The sequence below is a fragment of the Euprymna scolopes genome, chromosome 17 (genome assembly GCF_053919585.1).
Source record: "Euprymna scolopes isolate OS-2025 chromosome 17, ASM5391958v1, whole genome shotgun sequence".
Classification (NCBI taxonomy): Eukaryota; Metazoa; Mollusca; class Cephalopoda; order Sepiida; family Sepiolidae; genus Euprymna; species Euprymna scolopes.
In genome coordinates, this window is record NC_136498.1 from 42,175,228 (window position 1) to 42,187,727 (window position 12,500).

The 12,500-nt window shown below is 34.0% G+C and overlaps 1 long non-coding RNA gene across 1 annotated transcript in view; it reads right to left on the bottom strand.

The window, feature by feature from the left end:
• LOC145297079 (uncharacterized) overlaps positions 1–10,537 on the bottom strand; it is a 146,377-nt gene extending 135,840 nt beyond the window's left edge. Inside the window, exon 1 of the long non-coding RNA XR_013870103.1 lies at positions 10,324–10,537. This is a non-coding gene — a long non-coding RNA (uncharacterized LOC145297079). The remainder of the gene's footprint in view (positions 1–10,323) is intronic.
• Positions 10,538–12,500: the final 1,963 nt, after the last annotated feature.

Below are 12,500 nucleotides of genomic sequence, written 5' to 3' on the forward strand. Positions count from 1 at the left end.
CAATTCAAATATCGATTGAATCTGTCAATCCAGTATATAGTAAAAAAGAAAAAGAATAGAAAAGGGAAGAAAGAAAAAACATGACCCACATTCCTGATCATTTCTCGTTCCAACATCGCCCGTACATTAAGCCTCGTGTTCTTTGATTTTTCTTATTTTTATATATTTTCCTATTCCCGGGGTCAGTTAACTATTTGGGTCTCTGGGCAAACGATGTTGTTTTTTTTTTTGTTTTGTTTGTTTGTTTGTTTGTTTGTTTGTTTTGTTTGTTTGTTTGATTGTTTTTTTAGATTTTTTTTAAGAGTCCAGAACGAAAAATAACTCAGATATTTTAATGATGTCAATGTTAGATCCAGATCTATTCTTATTAGTTCAGCGTTTATATTGCACACGAATATATATATATATATATATATATATATATATATATATATATATATATATATATATATATATATATATATATATATATACTTCATTTACTCACATAAAGTTAATATACGAAAGTATAGATTTATGCGTAAACTTTAAGTATTTACTTCAAAAGTGCTCAATACGTAGGTAGAGCTAGTTAGTAATTTATAAAATATATATGGCGATTAAGCTACACTGAATATTCGGCGTTTCATCCACTCTAGGATTCTTCAGGCTTATGCGCGAATTCTGTGGTTGTTTCTCGTTTTTATATGGACCATATAAAAACGAGAAACAACCACAGAATCGCGCATAAACCTGTCGAATCCTAGAGTGGATGAAACGCCGAATATTCAGTGTAGCTTAATCGCCATATATATTTTATAAATTACTATATATATATATATATATATATATATATATATATATATAAGTGACCTTGTCAGTGTGTGTTGGAAAAAAGTATCTACCAAATTCCTTTCTAAATAATTGGTCTACATAGTTGAAATTTGATATATAAGGTGTTTGGACATGTAGCACACTTTGGATTTGTTTTTTAGCGAGCAAAAATTGCTTCTAAATAGTTGAAATTGAAAACAGAACATTTGACCTTGACAGGGTAAATCGAATAAAACATAATTCCTGCTGTATCTTTTACCTATCCATCTGTCGCTAGCTCAGACAGTGAAAATGCTGGAGAAATAAATAACAACTATGGTTGGAGCGCTACACGTTCTAGTTTCGATTCTAGCTGATGGTACCTGAGGCATACGTTCTTATAACTTTTGAAATCATTGATATAGTTTGGATAATAATTAATAGAGATTTGCCTCTATAATAATAAATGAGAAATCTGCATAAATTAAATTATATTTTTAGTTTTATGACCTAGCAACGCCTAGCGGCTTGCAAACCTGTTCCCTCAAATGAGAAGATTTGCTCTCTTCAAAACTCCATGGAATATGTGTTTTTCTTGTTTTATTTGTACTCGTGGTCGGGTATTTAAAATTTTGTATAAATTCCTTACACGTTTACAAAAGTTTTTTTAAGATTTGAATATTTTCAATATCAAGATTTTATATATATATATATATATATATATATATATATATATATATATATATATATATATATGTGTGTGGGGGGTGTACAGTCCTGGTCAAAATCATAAGACCACTTAAGAAAGTAAGCGTTTACGCATATTATCGCATTTTTAATCAAACAAATGTTTGAAACCATTGCCAAAATGATAATACCACTTAAACCATTGGTCAAAATGATAATACCACTTAAATAAAATCGGCTAGTTTTGAAAAAATGAATACGAAAAGCTTTCTATGTTACTAAAAGCAACTTGCTAGTGGATAAAAAAACATCTTACTAAATTATAACTGGCAAAAGGGAAACCATTATCAGAGTTTGAGAGAGGAAGGATCTTTGAGCTTAATAGGGGTGGACTCTCCCATAGATCCATTGCAAACGAAGTGAATCGTAGCAAACGATCATCACAATTTTTTAAAGAAATCCAGATCAATATGGGCACAAAAAGAGCCCAGGTCGACCAAAAAAATAACCCCATCACTGCATCGCCGTATCAGAAGAAATTAAAAAAAAACTCCAGTATGAGCTCAAGTTGATTGAAAAACCAAACAGCAGCAGAATGTAGTCCTAAAACCATCAGAAGACATCTGAAAATGAAGGGTTTCAATCATTTAAAGCGACTGCAGAAACCACGTCTTCTTGAACAGCAGAAAACTAACCGACTTAAATATGCCGCCAAATACCAGACTTGGGATAAAGAGATGTAGGAAAATGTAATTTTCTCCGATGAGAAAAAGTTTAATCTAGATGGTCCAGATGGATTTCAACATTATTGGCATGATAAAAATTTGCCCAAAGAGACTTTTTCAACTCGGCATAGTGGAGGAGGGTCTTTAATGATCTGGGGTGCTTTCTCGTCAGCTGGGACTCTAAAGTTGCAAGTAGTGAAAGGCCGGCAAACATCATTGAAGTACATTTCAATGCTTGAAAATGCTTCTATCAGGACTGAAGGTCCACGTCTGTGTGGAAGAAATTGGATTTTCCAGCAAGACAACTCTGCGATACACACTTCTCGACAAGCACGAGAACACTTTTCTTCAAATAATATAGAATTGTTAGATCATCCAGCATGTTCTCCGGACCTCAATCCCATTGAAAATCTTTGGGAATGGATGGCAAAAGAAATGTTCAAGGATGGAACCCAGTATGATTCGATAAAGGAACTTTCTGATTCAGTTTTCAGTACATGGGATAAAATTCTTCGCAATTGATAAAAAACTAAGTCGCAAGCATGCCGAAGAGAATTTTTGAAGTAATTCGTAATAATGGAGGCTATACTAAATACTAAGACCCTTTTTAGTAATTTATAATTGCCTTTTGTTAGATAAATTATCAGTGGTCTTACCATTTTGACCAGGTGAAAATGTTTGTTTTTTAAAAAAAATAATTATTAGATCAGGGTTAAGTTTTCGAATTAAGCAGATTTCATTTTTTTTCCATCATATTTTCCCTTTTGGCAATGGTTTCAACCATTTGTTTGATTAAAAATTCGATAATATGCGTAAACGCTTACTTTCTTAAGTTGTCTTATGATTTTGACCAGGACTGTATATATATATATGCATATACATATAGGAATAGGAAACTAGATCTAATATCTGTGACATTTTTTCTTCTTAAGATTGAGCAAGGTGTTGTTTGATCAACACTGCTGGGGAGCCATGATTTAATATACTGTTTTGTTTTTAAATCAGTATTTCATGGTAAACAACTCATGATCCCTTAAATTACATTAGTGAATTCGAGAGAGAAAGTTGATGCAGTGATTACAGGTTATTAAATGACTTACTGACTAAATGGTTTTCTAACGAATGATAAGAAATAAAAATTAAATAAGTTTTTTGTATAGTTTTAAGGGTTAAAAAACTTCCAAGACTATATATATATATATATATATATATATATATATATATATATATATATATATATATATATATAGTCTTGGCAGTTTTTATGTAGTGGTCAAGGTCTGGTGTGGACGTGTGTTAAAAGCACACAGATGTCTTAGCATCTTTCTGTGCTTCTCCCAGACAAATCAACTCCACGTGCACGTCATGACCACTGCCACGCAAACGAGGCTCCGATGAACGGCGAATGTCCTGCGCCGTATAACTGGACCTCCACTGCCTTGTGGGCCAAGGTTATTTAACCAAAGGTTAAGGGTGAGGTAACCCTGACAGAAACCTCCAGAGGAGCTTAGGCCCTGTAAGCTGCGGCATATATGACCCACCGGCGTGTGGAATATGCTCTGGTGCCCAGCAACCTGTTCCAATCATGGATCAAATGACATGGTGGGTGGAGAGGGCTCTGTAAGCTGTAGTGAAGGCAACCTCTCTAGGAGAAGGAAAACTCTGATATAAAACCTGCGACGACTGCTGCATCCAATGATGGAGACTTGCTCTTTTTTTTATCAATGTGGCAGTTGTTTAGAAAGTGGGATTGTCTCTATGCAAAGTCTTTCCCCACTATAACAATCCTCATACACAGGTATTGTTCGATATAAATTAGATACTCTTTTTACCATCTCGTGTATCTTTATAGCAAAAAAGGCTGGCTGTAGCCTAAAACGGCAAATGATGATAGCAATGTTCGAAAGCGAATTTGCTGCCATGATCATCATATATATATATATATATATATATATATATATATATATATATATATATATATATATATATATATATATAGGAATCAGTAAAGAGAAAAAATGAAGGTATAAGAATTATATAGTAATATATATAGATTTATTCATTTGTTTATGTAGCAGAAGTAGCAATAACTAAAATGAGGGGAAAACGTCTGTTGTGTCACCGGTTGGGGGGAAAAGAGAATTCCAAGATGGCGTCCGGGGGTTTTTATTAGCGTTTACCCCATGCAACTCTCGGAAAATCACGTTTCTTTCTCATGTGATTATGCAAATGGATAATTCCCGGCCACTATAAAAGCAGGAGGCTAGAGACGAGTCGCAGTGTCCTGCAAATTGTGTGTGTGGGTGTTTCTGGCGATTGGAGTGTGTCTTCTTTTACCACGGTTATCACGGACAGGAATTCCCTCTCTTCTGGAGGTGGGCGATATTGACTATTTTGAAGTTGTACTGTTGCTGACAGAACATTTATTTTTTTGCCTACTACATTTTTGTTTCAGTTTAATAGGGGTATACATCAATTGGGGGTGTTTAGGTAAAAAGGATCTCTTTATACTATGGTATTTCGAAGCCTAATCCTTCTCATCAGAAGAGTAGACAAGATGCTATGTAACATAATGGGGATGTGACGTCTAGCGATAGTTTCATCAGGAGCGAAATAAATTATTGGGGTCATTTGGGGGAACTACATTGATCTCAGTGATAAAGGAGGAGTGTGCAATATATATTATGTAAGTTGGTGTATAGCACGTCTATCATAGTGGGTTTAATGTATATGGATAGTATGTGTTTAAGCTCTCTGATGATAGATGTGTTGTAGCTATGAGAAAGTTTTTACATGTGATATGTGGTTTATACTAAGTTGGTATTTTTTATCTGAGATTACAACAGGATGTAGAAGAGATATATCTTATTAGACGTAATATTATGATAATTAAAGTGAGGGGATGAATTATACAGGGTGTAGTGTACTAAGGTTTTTATTGAGTAAGATAGAGGATACTGATGGTATATTAAATTAACAGGGATTATAGGATAGATAGTTGTTAAGATATAATAATTATCAAATTATAATATATGATAATAGTTCCGAAGGTATAAGAGAGGAAAGGAATATAGGATAATAAAAGTAAAAAGTAGGGAAATAAAGTGGATAGAAGTGGATAAAAAAACTAATTAAGATGAATAAAATAAATATAGAAAAATATAGAGTATGAAAAATAAAAATAAAAATATATATAGAAGGATATCAAATACAATGAAAGTTCGATAAAGGAGAAATTATCCACTAGGAGAGAGTTCTCTTAGGCCAGGTATGGGAATGTAAATTAGCAAGCCTTTACACAGGTCCTTATTGGATGCAAAGCCAGTGACGAAATATTTGTTACATCCAAAACATATATATATCTGTGTGTGTGTGTGTGTGTGTGTGTGTGTGTGTGTGTGTGTGTGTGTGTGTGGTAATCTACAGACAGACTTCTCTCTCTCCCTCTCTCTCTCTCTCTCTATATATATATATGATTATTTACTATAACCTATATATATAAAAGCGAAAATATGTGTATGCATGTATGTATGTATGTATGTATGTGTGTGTGTGTGTTTGTGTGTCCGCTAAAAACTTTTGACAGACAGAACAAAAATTAACAAACTTGGTATCGTATTGAAGCTCCACCCTTCGCCCGAAAAATATTGAAAAATTGGCCAAACACGTTAATTTTTTCCCCCTGAAATCAACAATTTTCTACAGGGGGGGGGTCAACAAAAACCGTCCTCTCATGACGAGATCGGTTCTACGCATGCGTCAGATGACGTCATGACCTGATTTAGTTTAAATACTTGAAGAACTAACTAAATTTCATGTACGCCGTGTTTGCTCGTTTGGTTAGAGCGTTAGGTTATTATCTAAACGTTTTGGGTTCGAATCGTGGTGTGAGATGTCTTTTTTTTTTTCGATTTTTAAATTTCAATATTGAAGCAGGGTTATTTAAGCCATTTTTTACGTAACGTTCGTTTTTCTGTTGTTTTCTTTTTTACTTCGCTTATTCTTAGGTTTTCATTAACACCCCCCCCCCCCCACCGACCACACACACCCAAAAACACCCGGGTACCCACCGATTTTTTAAACTTTAATATTGCACCGCCTTATTTAAGCCATTTTTCACGTGCCTTTTTTATTTATTTTAACGTTCGTTTTTCTGTTTTCTTTTTTGTTTTTGTTTTTCAGATTTTTACATTTAACATCGTTCGTTTGCCTTACGTTAGTTGTTTTTTGTTTTTGTTTTTTGTTTTGATTACTCCCCCCCCCCACCACCACCACACCACCCGGGTACCCACCGCTTTATTTTTCAGATAAGTTTTAACGTTCGTTTTTCTGTTTTCTTTTTTTACTTCGCTTATTCTTAGGTTTTCATTAACAACCACACACACCTCCAAACATTCGGGCAACGCCGGGTACCCCCCCCCCACTAGTAATTAATAAATACCTACATACTAGTGTTTCAGCCTTTCGGGAATCATCAATGCAGGGTGTCACTATTAACACCAGTCGATAGATTCGAACCTGAATATATATATATATATATATACATATATATATATATATATATATATATATATATATATATATATATATATATATATATATATATATATATATATATATATATATATATGCAACAACCTAATAGTATGTAGGAGACATTTAAATTTCAGAAATTCGTCGATTTGGAATTGAGCAGTGTCGCTATGATTAATAAATTAAATGTCTTGATTGAACACAATGAAATTAAATTGCTTCTAGCTATTATAATAATTACTCGTATCCAGCGAATAAATAATTATCTATTCGTGGCATACGAGTAATCATTCCGCGGCATACTAATGCGGCACAGTGGTTCGGAACCATTGATCTAATCAGCTAAAAATTCAACTTGTTGTTCGCCGATAGTAAAGAGCATTAGATTTATACATCAAATTTGGAAAAATCAGAAATTGAAATCACCTCAAAACTTCTATCATGACCGAACTTTCAAAATCAAAGGTCAAACTTCATAGTTATATAAGACTAGCAGGGAGATCCGAGGTTGCCCGGGATCGAATGATGATCAACGAATGTTTCACAGTCCCATATTTTTTATTGTAATCGAAATCGGCGAAATCGCCTATTTTCAATCAAATCGATTGATTGCCTGCTCTAGTTGGGGCCTCATCGTGGTGCACTGGCAGAAAGCTTCAGATGCCTCCCGGTAAAATAATACGATAGGAGTCTATATTGCCCTGTACAAAACTTACTGTTGATTTTATAAAATTATTTTTATGTATAATCGCTTGAATTAATGTTAAAAAGGCAAAGGTCAAGTATCATGGTTCAGTTGTGCTCTAAACAGGAACATTCATTTCGAACGCGCCACTGTCATATCAAAGAACCTACTGTTGATTTTATATGCCGAGCCTTTCGATTTGTGCGGTAATAAAACTTCTCAAATGCAGTTGTGATGTTGTGTTTTGTAAAGTGTTAACTTTGGTCAAAATTGCCTGTTGCTACTTTCATCAGTTTTTTTTTATTATCGATTATAGATATTATCCAATATATTCTGATGAAAACCCCCTATTAAAGAACACTACCACACGCATCAGCTACCTTCGTGTGAAATTTCATAAAAATCGGCCCAGCTGTTTTCAAATATATAGGGAACGAACTTACACTCACACCCACAGACAACGTTTCTTTTATATAATACTAGATGGAGATGCGGATGATTCATCTATATATTAATACGCTAGCGTGTGTGTTATTAAACATGTCATGCTTGCATCTTTTTTCTTCCGAATTACTGTCGTTTAATCGTTATGACTTTCCATTTCTTGTAATAAATAATCTTACGAAGAATTCTTTGTAAGCTTTTCATTTCCATTTCGATTATAGCTGATGGCACTCAAGTCAACTATTTTTTTATAAATAATTTTACCAGGAATTCTTCATAAGTTTTGGTTTCCCATTCGATTTTTATTATTCACATCTACGATGTATTTAATGAAAAATAAAAATAATTTTAGCCTATTTTCATTTTAGCTCCTTTTTTCAATGACTATTGTTTTAATACTAATATTCTATATTTAAATAGCTGTACCCGGTTACGCGTTGCTGTGGCTCGGTTTGGTTAAAGCAAGTATTAGAGTGATTTGTATTGTACGCACACACACACACACACACACACACACACACACACACACAAACAAACACGACTGCAATAATCTAAGCATGTAATGAACTTGACGCTGTGCGAAAAAAAACTTAATAACACCATGTTTTAATTTTAGTAACTTTTCGTTTATTTATGAGAATCGAATTCCGGAATATGAGAATTTTCAGCGCTCAGCCAATCACAATAGACAGACCTTGGTAGGGAGCCGTTATTATTTATGAATCAGAAATGGGAAAGATTATGTTATGTCCGTGTGTCTATGAACCAATTATGATAGGTGTAATCACAGTATCTGTGGAAAATGTAGAGTTGGTTCCGGTGACAACTGGTAGCAGTGTTAGGACTAAATAGTTAAAGAGAAAAGTAGGAATACTTTTCTCTAAAAATGTAGCGATTTTGATGGTGTTGCTCGTCGGATGGAATGTAGCATTTTATTATCACGACTGAATGCGTCTAAAATGGTGTTCAAAAGCTGCATAAGATATTAGCTATTGGGATAGATGTATTGAACTTTTGTGTGACATCTGTTGGTGCAAACCTACGATACTTTGGCCCAGAGGGTAATTTCTACAGTCATTTCATTATATAGATGAAAGAGTCCGCTGTTGAATTTCCGCAAGTCCTGCCAATTGCTTATAGGTTGAATAAAATAATGAATCTTGACATTGTCCTTTAATTTAGATATCGTAAAAATAAATCAGTCTTATGCTTTTGAATTTTTGAACTGAAGATTGATTATCCGTATTATGTGGATTTTTCGGACTACTGTTCTCGTTGTGAATGTTATTTTCACAACGTTTCAGTTGATGTAATCTTCGACCTTCTTCAAAGTTATCTTGTCGAATTCGAAAATCTATCTCTCGAACTTAAAAATCTGCGCAGAATTACGAACGAAACCATTTATTTAACTCATGGGGGTTGCATGCTCTCGTTCCCCCAGCCATCATTTTATCAAGTACTATTGATCATTGGCGTAGTGGATAAATGATTTCATAACTTCAATTGTAAGTAATTTTGGGCGTTGAAGGTTCAATTCTCAATGCAGGCGACACTCAAAATACACTCAAAATACAATTCGCAATTACTTAGGACTTCTACCTAGTTAGGACTGACGAAACAAGAGCATGTTACCCTCGTGGATTTAATAAATAGTTATGTCCAAAATTCTGTGCAAGTTTTGGAGTTCAGCAGAAACATGCCATAGTTTTACAGAAAGATTTCAGAGTTCAACAAGATACACCTGAAGGTCGGAGATCACATCGACCGAAACGTTGTGAAAATAACACTCAATATGAAATCAACAGTCCAAGAAATCCAAATAAATTAATTTTAAGTTAGTTCATGATCGATGTTTTAACCAAGTTTAGTGACGATTGGTCAAGCGATATAGAAGCTAAACTATACAATAAAAGGCTCAACTGAAAATGTAACGTTGCCGTTATATACAAACAAAAGAAAAGAAATAAATTAAAATCCGGGTCGACATTTTTTTTTCTCTTTTAACAAAAGTTTTATTACACTTTACTCTTCCGTCTCGACACTACTTTAAAAAGTCTCTCGCTGCCACATGTCTATCTAGTTGTTCGCGTTTCTCCTTCCTCCGTCCGCATGCCGGCTACAACCAGCCGATTCTCATCCTCGACTTCACACGTTCATTTTCTTCTACGCGCATTTTGCTTCTCCCTAGAGCACGTGGCGCATTTCTCCCTCCTTTTTCTTCTCACGTGCATTCCTAATTTGCATATGCGTGTTTTTTAGCTGCTGCTAATCTCTTCGCAAGCAAGCCATCCTTCTCTGCTGATGATAATCTCCCACGCGTTCATATGCACTCTCTTACAAAAAACATCTTCCTGTCGGAAGTCATTCATATCTCAGATAATTCTAATGTTAGCATTTGGTTTTCTCGATAATTTTCTTTTAGTTAGAATTATTTCTAGAAAGAAATCGGATACTTACAGAAAGGACCACGTGAAGGTTGCCTAAGTATTTACGTAGAAAGAACTGGATTCGAACTTGACACACCTAGATCGTCTATCCACGTCGTCAAATATGTAGCTATCGCCAACTCAACCCTTAGCGGGCGTAACTAGTGCTCTCTTTCCACTATCATTATCATTGGACCATCTGATTTTTCTTTACCAGTGTTGAAGTCCATTAAATGGAATAATGTACAAATCTTGCTGAGGTCAAACCGAAAGACATGTCCCAACCTGCGAAGGCAGTATATGCAGATTGTGTTGACATGTCGAATTATATCTCGCCTCTTGACTTGACAAATAGCTTTTTTTATTTAAAGGCCGCCATTTTGCATAATCATTTGGTGTCAACGGCTTTCTATTTTTTGTCTGCTTGGTGGTCCAAGTGTGTTAGTCGTAGATCATTGTGAATACAGCAATTGTGGGAAGGGGGAGTAATTTACACAATGGATACCAATGCCGTTTAAGTGGCATACAAAAGCTAGTTCAAATCCTACATGATATATGGTCAACACTTAACCAATATGCGGTGGCGAAGATGAAGTGGATACCAACGCAGATTCACGACCTGGATGTGCCAAGTTCGAATCTTGTCGGTTCCATAGCACTATTTTAACCGGCGATTTTACATATTTACCGATCTAAGCGACTTGCGATTTTAAAACCCGTCGAAAATAAATGATGTTATTTTAATTGAAGTTCCCACTATATTACGTTTCTTTACTTAAGCTTTTCTTTTTCATTTATTTCATTTATTTTGGTTTATTATATTTTTAATTTATATTTTTAACTATGTTAAGTAAACATTTATTAATTTTCTTTTCTGTTTATTTGATTTATTTTAAGTTAATATATGACTTTTTCGTTCATAATTTTAACTATCTTAAGTAAACATTCATTAATTTTCTTTTTCATTTATTTAATTCATTTTAAATGAAGCTTGTGATTCGGAGTTATGTCCCTTGAAAAAATGGCCAAGTCTCGAAATTTCGCAGTTAAACGTGACATTACCTCTGCTGTCGTTCGATTTCGAGCTCTAAAAATGAAACCACTCTTTCCTTCTTTTTTCGTTGTTCACCAAAATTTTTACTGAAAAGATTCACTGAGAAAGTCCAGAAACACTATATTTCATTATATAAAAAAAAATTTCCACAAAACTATTTTTTCAGTGAGCATCAAGCCAGCAACTTTAATGAATCAAAATGACAGTCGGAGGTATATTTGTCAACAAAATATTTCAATCGTAAATTACAAAACAATTTACTAAGAAAAAATCCTCCAAAAATATGTTACAAATACTTTGATAAGACTCTACAAAAGGGAGTACATTCATTTTTCATCTTGCACAAAACAAAAAGAAAGCAACATATATATATATATATATGTGTGTGTGTGTGTGTGTGTGTGTGTGTGTGTGTGTGTGTGTGTGTGTGTGTGTTTACAGACTCGAGATTTGACATAAGGGATACTGAGATTTGGGAAAATCTTTCAGCCAGAAATTTAGCTATCAACGATTTGACCTTTGAAAACTCTACCAAACTCCTTCGCTAATCTTGGGTCTTGAAATTTTAGATGTAGGTTACGTGGACATGAATCAAACTTTTTAATTTGATTTGAGCTCAAAACAATAAATATTAAGGGCTCAAAATTGGGGTCAAAGTTTCTTTTTTTTAAATTCCTCCAAATTACTCAACCAAATGTTTGTTCTAAATATTTAAAATTTTACTTAACATGTATTCAGACATAGGGCAAGCTTTTTAATCGTTGTTTTTTTTTTGCCGAAAATTTGGCTACCAAGGGGTCAAAGTTCAAAAGATTTCACCTTTGCAGTCTCTAGCAAACTATTCAGCCAATTTTGGGTCCAAACATTTGAAATTTTACATAAATGGTATTCAGTCATGCAACAAGCTTTCTAATCAGTTTTGGGTCGGAAATTTGGCTGCCAAGAGGTCAACGTTGAAAGAGTTGACCTTTGCAGGCTCTTCCGCCAATTTTGGATCGAAACACTTGAAATTTTAGATAGGTTACCTGGACATGAGTCAAACTTTTTAATATATATATATATATATATATATATATATATATATATATATATATATATATATGCACATGAAGTTATGAACAGTACATAGTGCATGAGCAAAGCAAGGCTGAACT